Source organism: Macaca fascicularis, chromosome 5 (assembly GCF_037993035.2).
Source record: "Macaca fascicularis isolate 582-1 chromosome 5, T2T-MFA8v1.1".
NCBI lineage: Eukaryota > Metazoa > Chordata > Mammalia > Primates > Cercopithecidae > Macaca > Macaca fascicularis.
This window is the reverse complement of record NC_088379.1, coordinates 8,005,027-8,018,277: the sequence shown is the minus strand read 5'-3', so window position 1 is coordinate 8,018,277 and position 13,251 is coordinate 8,005,027.

Genomic DNA, 13,251 nt, shown 5'->3' with positions numbered 1-13,251 from the left:
GCAATCTCCGCCTCCTGGGTTCAAGCAATTCCCCTGCCTCAGCCTCCCGAGTAGCTGAGATTACAGGTGCCTGCCACCATACCCGGCTAATTTTTGTATTTTTAGTAGAGACGGGGTTTCACCATGTTGGCCAGGCTGGTCTTGAACTCCTGACCTCGTGATCTGCCCACCTTGGCCTCCCAAAGTGCTAGGATTGTAGGCGTGAGCCACCGCGCCTGGCCAAGGGTAGAATTTAAAATTGCACACAACAGCTCTCTAGCAAGAGTGTGGATGCATCTTGTGGAAATTGGCATTTTTGAGGGTCTGGAGCAGGGTGTCTGAGCTATTGACCCTATGGACACTTTGGGAGGGATATTCATTTGTTGTAGGTGGCTGTCCAGTGCACTGTAGGATGCTAAGCAGCATCCCTGGTCTCTATCCACTAGGGCCAGTAGCACCACTTCACGCCATCCTAGTCATGACAATCAAAAATGTCCCCAGACATTGCCAAATGTTTCCTGGGTGGGGGATCACCCCTGTTGAGAAGTACTGGGCAACAGCAATATTTCTCATGCTAACAAATCAGCACCCATTCATTTTTATTAAGCCCCTGGTAGGTGACAAACACTCTATTGGGTACTTAGATTCAAAGCTCACAAAGATAGGAAAAATTGTCCCCACTTTACAAATGAAGACACTGAAAGAAAGTAACTGTTCAAGTTGAGTGACTGAATAAATTAATGGGTGTCCGACAGCTACTGTGGTCTTGGTCACAACCAACTCTTCTGATTCCCTAGCTGGAACCCTGAGCCCTCCAGAACTCCCGGTTCACTGCTAATAAATGTCAATTACTCCACAGACAAAGGAAGTGGATTTGGACTGAGGGTGCCTGGAGGACTCCAAGAAAGGGCTCTGACAAATGAACTTCCCTAAAGCAAACCCTCTTTCCCGTCTGTGTTAAAGTTGAAGATAAAGATGGTTTCCTAGATAGTGCCTCTGGGGACACATTGAAGACTCAGAGATTAAAATGTCACCATGTTTCAGCCTGTTTCAGCTTCTACTCAGCGATGGCACTGCTTTTATTTACCACTGCACTGTTTTCCTCACTGGGCTGTGAGGGTGGGCATGAGGACCTATTATTCATTTGTATTCCCACTGGTGCCTGGCATGTAATGGGCACATGTTTGTTGGGTGAATGAATGGAAAACTGAAGGAACAGAAAGGGGAGGGAGTGTGTGTTACCTTTCTTTGCTCCCTCTAAGACCTCCCCACCCATCCATCTTTGCTTTGCCAGACCCTTGGCTAAGAAAATGCCAGCCAACACTGTGTTCTCAAGTGACTCTCAGTTCTTAGAAACAAAATGATGGAATTTCAGTATTGGAAAAATGCTTAGACATGACCTCATCCCTACCCAAGCTAGTTCATGAATCATCCCCATAAAATTCCTGGCATGCCAATTAAAACCATTCAGCTGTTCATTCATTCTTTCATTTTGCTGAACATTTGTTATGTACCTACATCGTTCTGGATGTAAGGAAGGATGATGATGACAATGATGACCTTGGCCTCATTGAATCTGCATTTGTTTAGATATGGATTAAGCTGATGAACCAAAGGAATCCCCAAATTCAAAACATAGTCATGCATTGCTTAATGACGGGGATACATTCTGAGAAACGTGTGTCGGGCAATTTCAGCATTGTGCAAACATTGCTGCACAAAGCATAAAGCACACTTACACAACCCTAGGTGGTGGAGCCTACTATACGCCTAGGCTACATGGTCTAGCCTACTGCTGCTGGGCTACAAACCTGTGCAGCATGCTACTATACTGGACACCATAGGCAACTGTAACGCAATGCATTTGTTAACATAAAGTATTCATGTATCTAAATCTATCTAAATACAGAAAAGACTATAAAAATAAGGTATAAAAGAAACAATGCTAAACTTGGATAGTACTTACAATGAATGGAGCTTGCAGGACTGGAAGTTGCTCTGGGTGAGTGAGTAAAGTGGTAAGTGAATGGGAAGGCCTAGGACATGACCGTACTGTACTTTAGATTTCATAAACTCTACACTTTGGCTACACTCAATTTATAAAAACATGTTTTTCTTTCTTTAATAGTAAATTAACCTTAACTTACTGTAACTTTTTTATTTCATAAACTTTTTAAATATTTTTAAACTTTTTGACTCTTTTATAATAACATAGCATAAAACACAAACATATTGTACAGCTGTACAAAATTTTTGTTTTTTTTTTGAGATGGGATCTTGCTCTGCTGCCCAGGCTGGAGTGCAGTGGCATGGTCATAGCTCACAGTAGTCTCCAACTCCTGGGCTCAAGTAATCTTCCCACTTCAGCCTTCTGAATGGCTGGGATGGCAGGCATATGCCATCATGCCCAGATTTTTTTTTTTTTTTTTTTTTTTTTGGTAGAGATGGGGTCTTGCTATGTTGCTCAGGCTAGTCTTAAACTCCCAGACTCAAGTGATCATCTTGTGTACCTCAGCCTTCCAAAGTGTTGGGATTACAGGCATGGGCCACCACACTTGGCCACTTTCTGTCTTTATAACCTGAATCTATAAGCATTTTTCTACTTAAAAAAATTTTAGAACTTTGTGTTAAAAACTAAGACACAAATACACATATTAGCCTAAGTCTCACAGGGTCGGGATCATGAACTTCTGCTTCCACATCTGGCTCACTGGACAGTCTTAGGGGCAATGACATGCATGGAGCTGTCATCTCCTAAGATAACAATGCCTTCTTCCAGAATCCCTCCTGGGGGACCTGCCTGAGGCTGCTTCATAACTAACTTTTTTCTTCATAAATAGGAGGCACACATTTTAAAATAATGATAAAAGAATAGTAAGTACATAAACTGGTAACATAGTCATTTATTATAATTATCAGGTGTTAGGTACTGTATGTAATTCTATGTGCTAAATTCTATGATTGACAGTACAGGAGGTGTGTTTACACCAGTACCACTGCAAACATGTGAGGAATGCATTGTGCTACGAAGTCTTGATGGCCGCCATGTCACCAGGCAATAGGAATGTTGAGCTCTGTGATAATCTTATCGTACATGTGGTCCATTGCTGCCCAAAATGTCATGATGCCGCACACGACTGTTAAGTGGCATCACCAAGACAGTGTTTATCCTCTCTTAACAGTCCAGAGGCAGGTAGGCGGTCCAGGTCAGGTAGTCCCTTCTGCTACATGAGGCTGTCCCAGACTACGGCTACTTCCGTCTGGTTCCTCTGTTATTCCCTGGAGTGCCGTCCTCCCCAGCAGGTGTTCAGGTGGTCATCACAGCCTGCAGGAGTGGGAGGAGAGGCAGTGGGTACACATGTCATTTCCTACATCCTGTTGGCTGGAACTTAGTCCCATGGCCACTCCCACCTGCAAAGGCAATTGGAACATGTGGTCTCTAGCCCGGTGGCCATGTGCTCAGCTAACGCTGGGGGTGTAGGTTCTATTTGTAAAAAGAAAGAAGGGGTAAGTGGATACCACGAACAAGTAGGTGTCTCTGCCACACTGCCCAACTCCTTCATTTTACAGATGGGGAAAATGAGGCCTGTAGAGGGGAAGTGACTTCTCTCAGGGCACATGAGGAGGCGGTGGCAGTAGAACTTTTTTTTTTTTTTGAGACGAAGCCTCGTTCTGTCGCCAGGCTAGAGCGCAGTGGCGCGATCTTGGCTCACTGCAACATCTGCCTCCTGGGTTCAAGTGATTCTCCTACCTCAGACTCCTGAGTAGCTGGGACTACGGGCACCTGCCACCACGCCCAGCTAATTTTTGTATTTTTAGTAGAGATGGGGTTTCACCATGTTGGCCAGGATGGTCTCAATCTTTTAATCTCGTGATCTACCCGACTCAGCCTCCGAAAGTGCTGGGATTACAGGCACCACTGTGCTTGGCCAAGCAGTAGAACTTTTAAGGCCTGTCTCCTGCCTTGTAGGCCACACACTGGTGTTGTTTCACCATGGGACATGGTCTGAGATATGTGTTGTCGGGGGATTTCATCATTGTGTGAACATCATAGAGTGTATTCCACATGCCAAGATGGTACAGTTGACTACACGCCCCGACTATGTGGTGTAATCACTAGCTCCTAGGCTCCAAACCTGTGCAGCATGAATACCGTAGGCAACTGTGAACTGTGACACAATGGCAAGTATTTGTGTATGCACACACAGAAAAGGTACAGAAAAATACAGTATTCTCATCTCCTGGGACCACTATTGGGCGTGTGGCCCGTCCTTGATGGAAACGTCGTTATGTGTCATGTGACTGTGTCTAGTGCCTTTTAGTAAGTCATTGTTATCACTTCTGCTACGTGTGTTTCCTGCCTTCTGAAAGATGAGTCTCTTCTCGTTGATATAAACGATTCTTTACATCAGTGCTTCTGAGTCCTTTTCTTCAGGGAAATGGGTGGGTTCATGGAGCCTTTTTAAAGAGCTGTGACAGATTTTGACTCTCTTCCTATAAAAATACTTAAATACGTGCAAGCAGACAACACATGCACACACACACAAGTTCAAGTACAGTTTCAGAGTGTTCATGACGACTCCCTTAAGCCCCTAAGAATCCCTATAAACCCAGGCAAGAATACAATGAAATACATTGCATGGATGTTGCGTTTGGCAGCTACGGAGCCTTCCTTCTGACCCAGCCTGGTTCACATTACAGCTAGAATTCTCCACAAACACTTAATTTGAGGTCACCATGGAGCTACTATGCAAATTGTTTTAATGTAAGAACAAGAAGCTCAGAATTGCTGGGCTACCAAGTTCCTAACTATGAAAATGCCTCTAGGGAAGTTTTATAATGCCAAGAAATGCAGACACACCACATTAGTAGCAATTTATAGACCCCTATTTTGAGTGAGCATTCATGCACACACACACACACACAAACACACACACACACACGACTCTTAACAATAAGATTGCTCTTGAAATTATTTTTAAGTCATTATGGATAATTTGCTATCTGAGTGAGATGATTTTCAACAACAGAACTGGATGTGCAAACTATTTCTTATCTTGGTGTGCCACAAAACAGCCTTTATCTTTTTTTTTCTTTACAATGTACAATGCTGCCAAACAGAACATATTGAAATTGAGTGCAAGCAGACGGTATTTACTCTAAGCAAACCAGACTCAAGTTTTAAATAAAATAGGCTTAACATAAACGATAACAAAATCTGATATAGCAGACTCTACAAAATGGCTTGGCACAGAAGACACCCTGCTCCAGGGAATCACATTAGCTTCTACAGCACGATCGTGTTACGTAAAATTAAATGTTACGGTTTTAGGGTTTATGGCTCCAAATGCAAGTATGGTGATTACTTGATTGTGTTCTCAGTGATAGGAATAGCAGCCACAAGACTCTACTCATGTACATGTAAGTCAGAAAAAGAATCCCAGTTCATATTTCTGTGCCTACATTTGGGATTTGAGAAGTAACAAGAGTCATGTGCTCATCCCCTTGTTAGAGTCACAGAACTCTTAAACCATAATTTCCACGATCTTTCCATAGTCAGCGTTCCAGGAAAGCCAAGCAGACTTAGCACAGATAAGTAGTTGCTTTATATTTTATTGTTTTGCACAGAATTAGAAGAACCTTATAAAACTTCATCCATCTGTGAGCCAGGCAAGAGGGCAAGACCTGGAGCCGACTTCATCTGGAGCACAGCGGACCCTCAAGTTCCGCCATTCTCTCTTGCGGAGACTGGATGGCACTTAACACTATGTAAGAAGTAGAAGGAATGTGCTTACTTCAAAATAATTCATCCAGATCATGTCAGTGTTAGGTGACCAATTCCTTCAGCCATGAAGAGCCATGGCTCGCATTTCTGGGGGCTTGCACCCTCTGCTGTCTGCTAAGGAGACCAAAGGTAAGCGAGGTAGAGTTTCACTTGTCATCCTTTGCATGAACCTGGAGGCTTCTTGATTGAAAATGAGCCTTGCAGGGGGCTGGGAGGAAGTACAGTTTAGGGTGGCCAGGTTAAACGCATGATCCCATCCCTGACAAAAAGCAATAGAGTAGCCAATAGCTACGAGGCTACAAACCTGTGCAGCATGAATACCCTAGGCAATACCTGAGTCTTCGCTCAGATACCAGGAGAAGGGAGCTCTCATCTGCCTTCTTTTAGCAGCAGGCTTTGGATTTCAAATGTTCATTGAGTCTCCCTTGTCTCAATCCTTTCCAATAATACCTGGAAAATTTATTTCTGTGGATATTAGAGCTCTACTTGCAAAAGTTAAGAACCGGACTCTCTATTTGGAATGAAAATGCATACATTTACTTAGTTTTCAAGCATATTTATTATGTATTATTCTGGACTGTGCATATAGTTTTGCTTATATCTCTCATAAATCTAGCTATATGTCTCATAGTCCTTGCAACAAATGATTCCTTTAAATAGGACTGGACACCCAGAACACCTGTAAAGCTCCTGCTTTGCTTCCATGACATCTTAGCAGCCTGCTCTCTTAGGAGGTGGTGTATATACTTACTCCAGGCCAGGTAGGCCATTTTGCTACATGAGGTTGTCCCAGACCATAGCTACTTCTGTCTGGTTCCTCTGTTACTCCTTGGAGTGCCGTCCTCTCCAGCAGGGCTTCAGGTGGGCATCACAGCCTACAGGGGCTGAAGGAGAAGCAGCCAGTGCACACATCATTTCTCACATCCTGTTGGCTGGAACTTAGTCCTATGGCCATTCCCACCTGCAAAGGCAGTTGGAACATGTAGTCCCTATTCCAGTAGGGCTACCTGTCTTCTTGGGCTCCCAGCCCAGTGTCTGACACATAACACAAGCTCAGGGCATGTTGGCTGAAGGAAGAAATGAGAATAAGGAAGCCTTTCCCAGGCAGCAGTCTAGCCATTGCCACTGCATAGGTTTTTATCAGATTCATTTCTTGAGTTGTCTTCATGGACAATAACAAACACATACTGATGGTTTACAATTTACCAGGTGCTGGTAATCTTTCTAGGCATTTAATTCTCACAGCTATTTTCGGAGGCAGGTGATCCAGCTCTCTCTCAAGCCCTGCCTCTATGAGGGCTCTTTCTTCCTGTCCCTCTCTGTCCAAGCTGGCTGCCTTCTCCATCTCCCCAGCGTCTTCCTGTTGGAGTTCTAGGGTTGATCCTTGCATCTCCAAGACAGTCTCCTCCAATCTCTGGGCGTTAAACATCATCAATATGCTCAGGACTCCCAAATTGTAATTCCTATTGTCAACTTACCTCCTAAACCTCAGATACATCTGCCCAGGGACTGCTACACACCCACCACAGACCCTTTAAATTTAGTAAGTCCCAGATGGGACTCCCAATCTCCACCTCCCCTCCCTCTGCCCTGCCACACCAAAACACAGGGATCCAGTCCCACCCTCAGCCTCCCCTGTCTTCATCCTTCCAGTTGTTCAAGCCAAAAGCTTTCAGCCATCTTTGACTTGTCTTTTTCCTTCCTCCTTCAACCAACCACCAGGAAATCCCATTAGGTTTTCCTCTATCCAAAATATGTTCAGGACTGTTTGGGCATGTCGACTCATGCTTCATTTCAGCACTTTGGGAGGCCCAAGGCTGGAGGATTTCTTGAGTCCAGGAGTTTCAGAGCAGCCTGGGCAACATAGTGAGACCGGTCTCTACAAAATAAAAATAAAAAGTCAGCCAGGTGCGGTGGTACACACCTGTAGTACCAGCAGCTGAGGTGAGAGGATCTCTTGATCCTGGGAGGCTGAGGCTGCAGTGAGCCACGATTGTGCCACTGCACTCCAGCCTGAGTGACAGAGTGAGACCCTGTCTCAAAACAAACAAAATCAAAAAACCAAAAGTCCAAAATAAGTCCAGGACTAGCCACTTCTCCCTACCACCCCAACTCCCATTGTGCTGATGCCACCAGCATCTCTTGCCTGGATTATTGCAGTAGCCTCAAAGCGAGGGTTCCCATTCATACCTTTGCCTTGCCTCAGTCTACTCTCAGCAGAGTTGGAGGGGTCCTTTGAAATGATGTCAATCATACTGCTCTGTTCAAAGCCCTCCAGTGTGTGCCCCTTTCATTCAGAAGAAAGCCCCGAGTCTTTGAGACACCTGCCAGGCTCTGCCTGAGCAGGCTCTGTACCTCTCATCTCTTTCATCTGCTCCATCTCCTGCTTCACACATTCCAGCCTCCGTGGTCCCTTGCAGTTCCCAGAGGAAGTATGTGCCCCCCTGCCTTGGGGTTTTTGCACTGACTGCTTCCTCTGTCTGCAATACTTTCATTCCTGACATCTGCACAGTCAACTTCCTCACTGCCTTTTGGAGTTCCTTCTGGTGTCAGCTCAGTGAAGCTTCCCTGACCACTCTGCTTAAAAGTCCAGAGGCAGTTTGACAGAAATAATATTGAATCTATAGATTATTTTGGGCAGTATGGCCATTTTCATAATATTGATTCTTCCTATCCATGATGGTGGAATGTTTTTCCATTTGTTTGTGTCTTCTCTTATTTCCTTGAGCAGTGGTTTGTAGTTCTCCTTGAAGAGATCCTTCATATCCCTTGTTAACTGTATTCCTAGGTACTCTTTGTAGCGATTGTGAATGGGAGTTAATTCATGATTTAGCTCTCTGTGTGCCTATTGTTGGTGTAAAGGAATGCTTATGATTTTTGCACATTGATTTTGTATCCTGAGATTTTGTTGAAGTTGCTTATCAGCTTAAGGAGTTTTGGGGCTGAGATGATGGGGTTTTCTAAATATACAATCATGTCATCTGCAAGCAGAGACAATTTGACTTCTTCTCTTCCTATTTGAATACTCCTTATTTCTTTCTCTTGCTTGATTGCCCTGGCCAGAACTTCCAATACTATGTTGAATAGGAGTGGTGAGCTATTCCCATGAAACTACCATTAACATTCTTAACAGAATTAGAAAAAACTACTTTAAATATCACATGACATCAAAGAAGACCCTGTATGGCCAAGACAATCATAAGCAAAAAGAACAAAGCTGGAGACATCATGCTACCTGACTTCAAACTATACTACAAGGCTACAGTAACCAAAACAGCATGGTACTGGTACCAAAACAGACATATAGATCAATGGAACAGAAGAAAGACCTCAGAAATAACACCACACATCTACAACCATCTAATTTTCAACAAACCTGACAAAAACAAGCAATGGGGAAAGGATCTCCTATTCAATAGATGGTGCTGAGAAAAGTGGCTAGCTATATGCAGAAAACTGAAATTGGACTCATTCCATACACCTTATACAAAAATTAACTCAAGATGGATTAAAGATTTAAATGTAAAATCCCAAACCATAAAAACCCTAGAAGAAAACATAGGCTATACCATTCAGGACAGAAGCATGGGCAAAGATTTCATGTCTAAAACAACAAAAGCAATTGCAACAAAAGCCAAAATTGACAAATGGGATCTAATTAAACTAGCATCAGAGTAAACAGGCAACCTAGAGAATGGGAGAACATTTTTGCAATCTACTCATCTGACAAAAGTCTAATATCCAGAATTTATAAGGAACTTAAATAAACTCACAAGAAAAAACAAACAACCACATAAAAAGTGGGCAAAGGATATGAACTGACACTTCTCAAAAGAAGACATTTATGCAGCCATCAAACACATGAAAAAGAGCTCAACATCACTGATTATTAGAGAAATGCAAATCAAAACCACAAAGAGATACCATCTCACACCAATCAGAATGGTGATTATTAAAAAGTCAAGAAACAATAGATGCTGGCAAGGCTGTGGAGAAGTAGGAGCACTTTTACACTGTTGGTGGGAATGTAAATTTGTTCAACCACTGTGGAAGACAGTATGGTGATTTCTCAAGGATCTAGAATGAGAAATACCATTTGACCCAGCAGTCAAATTACTGGGTATAACCCAAAGGAATATAAATCATTCTACTATAAAGACACATGCACACATACGTTTATTGCAGCACTGTTTACAATAGCAAAGTTGTGGAACCAACTCAAATGCCCATCAATGATAAACCGGATAAAGAAAATGTGGTACATATATACCATGGAATACTGTGCAGCCATAAAAAGGAATGAGATCATGTCCTTTGCAGGGACATGCATGAAGCTGGAAGTCATCATTCTCAGCAAACTAACACAGGAACAGAAAACTAAACACCACATGTTCTCACTCATAAGTGGGAGTTGAACAATGAGACCACATGGACACAGGAAGAAGAACAACATACACCAGGGCCTGTTGAGGGGTGAGGAACGAGGGGAGAGAACTTAGAGGAGGGGTCAATAGGTGCAGCAAACCACCACGGCACATGTATACCTATGTAACAAACCTACACATTCTGCACATGCATCCCATAACCTAAAGTAAAAATAAAATAAAATAAAAGTCCGGAGGTCCAATTGGTGGTGAACAGAGAGGTGGATTTCACAACATTTCTCACAAAATCTCCATTTCAACACATCTGAAACCATCCTCATTCACTCATTCCATCAACATATATTTGTGAAGCATCAACTCTGTACCAGTGCTGAGCAAGACCCTGGGGGCACACAGCTCTGGCTGCCCTGCAGGGCTCCTGGATGACGGGAAAGCCAGGTAGAAATCAGGGAGCAGTGCCAGGTGATGAGTCAACGCATGACCTTGAGACAGCAGCTTAGCCCTGCGTAGATGTAGGGGTTGAACAGTGGCCCCCACTAGAACATGTCGAAGTCCTAACCCCTGGAACTGTATGTGTGATCTTATCTGGAAAAACAGTCTTTGCAAATGGTTAAGGATCTTGAGAAGAGATCATGCTGGATTATCAGAGTAGGTCCTCAATCCAGTAAGTATCTTTACAAGAGACAGAGAAGAAACGACGCAGGGCGAGAGGAGGTGGCCATGTGAAGATGGTGGCAGAGACCAGCATTCTCCAGCCTCCACCCATGGAAAGTCTGGAGCCACCAGAAGCTGGAAGAAGCATGGAGCCTCTAGAGCTTGATTTTGACTTCTGGCCTCCAGAACAGTGAGGGAATGACATTCTGGTTTTTTACTTGTTTGTTTTTTGAGACGGAGTCTCACTCTGTTGCCAGGCTGGAGTGCAGTGACGCAATCTTGGCTCACTGCAACCTCCACCTTCCAGGTTCAAGACATTCTCCTGCCTCAGTCTCCTGAGTAGCTGGGATTACAGGCATACACCACCATGCTTGCTAATTTTTTTTTTTTTTTTTTTTTTTTTGAGATGGAGCCTGGGCTGGAGTGCTATGGCGCAATCTCAGCTTACTGCAACTTCTGCCTCCCAGATTTCAGCAATTCTCCTGCCTCAGCCTCCCAAGCAGCTAAGGTCACAGGTGCCTGCCACCATGCCTGGCTAATTTTTGTATTTTTAGTAGAGACAGGGTTTCACCGTGTTGGCCAAGCTGGTCTCAAACTCCTGACCTTAGGTGATCCACCTACCCTGGCCTCCCAAAGTTCTGGGATTACAGGTGTGAGCCACCATGCTTGGCCTACCTTTTGTATTTTTAGTAGAGACAGGGTTTCACCACGTTGGCCAGTCTCGAACTCCTGACCTCAAGTGATCCGCCCACCTAGGCCTCCCAAAATGCTGGGATTACAGGTGTGAAACACCACACCTGGCCAGTTTCTGCATTTAAATCTTAGGTCTTTGCACTTCTCAACCATTTGAGTTGGCTTAGCCTATTTGTGCCCCAGTCTCCTCCAAAGCGGGGATGGTGACACACCTACCTCTCAGGGTTGCTGTGAGAAAGAAAAAATCCATGCAGAGCGCTTGAAGTAGCAGAGCCTGGCATATTCTCTATGGATGGGGAGCAGAGGAGTGAAGCGGTTGCTGGAGGTCCTAGTATCCTGCAAAGAGTTAGCACAAAGCTGGACATACAGAGAGTTCTCAATACACATGCACACTGTCACTGAACACTGCACTCCAAGACTGATTCCAGCCGTGTGGAACATCTCCCAGCTTCTGCAAAAGGTCCCGCTCTCTAGGCCTGGAGAACTTTGCACCGGCAGCCATCTTTCTTCTTCCTACCCGGTTGATTCCTTGCCCTTCCAGTCTCAGCTCCAGCACCCTCTCTGCCCAGTGCCTTTTTTTTCTTTTCTTTTCTTTTTTTTTTTTGAGACAGAGTCTCACTCTGTCGCCCAGGATGGAGTGCAGTGGCACAATCTCAGCTCACTGCAACCTCCGCCTCCCAGGTTCAAGGGATTCTCCCACCTCAGCCTCCTGAGTAGCTGGGATTACAGGTGCGTGATATCACTGTCATGCATGTCCATGTGAAGAGACCACCAAACAGGCTTTGTGTGAGCAATAAAGCTTTTTAATCACCTTGGTGCAGGCGGGCTGAGTCCGAAAAGAGAGTCAGCGAAGGGAGACAGGGGTGTGGCAGTTTTACGGGATTTGGGTAGGTAACAGAAAATTAAAGTCAAAAGGGTTGTTCTCTGGCAGGCAGGGGCGAGGGTCACAAGGTGCTCAGTTGGGGAGCTTCTGAGCCAGGAGAAGGAATTTCACAAGGTACCGTCATCAGTTAGGGCAGGAACAGACCATTTCCACTTCTTTTGTGATTCCTCAGTTGCTTCAGGCCATGTGGATGTATACGTGCAGGTCACAAGGGATATGATGGCTTAGCTTGGGCTCAGAGGCCTGACAATCACACCCAGCTAAGTTTTGTTTTTTTTTTAAATAGAGATGAGGTTTTTCCATGTTGGTCAGGCTAGTCTCAAACTCTTGACTTCAGGTGATCCACTCGCCTCAGCCTCCCAAAGTGCTGGGATTACAGGTGTGAGCCCCCATGCCCGGCCTAGCACCAATATCAATTCATATATTCCTCATAACAACGTTAGGAAGGGAAAGTACTCTTATTAGCACCATCTGGACTCAGATGAAGAAACTGAGTCCAGAACAGGTTAAGTAATTTATCCAAGTTAACTGGCTAATGAGGGGCAAAGTAGAATGAAACCTGGGTAGAATGAGCCCAGAGCCCATGCCTGTCCACATTCCTCCCTCTGCTCCTTGAGCCAGGGGCCAGCTCTGTGTTCAGGGCATTGCCTGCTGCACACTGGCCACTCAGTGTATGCTTGTTGGTGGAAAGAAAGGCAATAAATATTTATTCATCATTTATTATATGCCAGGCACTGTTGCCTGCTTTTATAAATATTACCTGATATAATTCTCACAGCCAGCCCAGGGAGTTAATATCAATCAGCCCACTTTGCAGATGAGAACTCCAAGGTGGGACACATTGCCAGGAAATGGTAGAGCCAGCTCTGGGT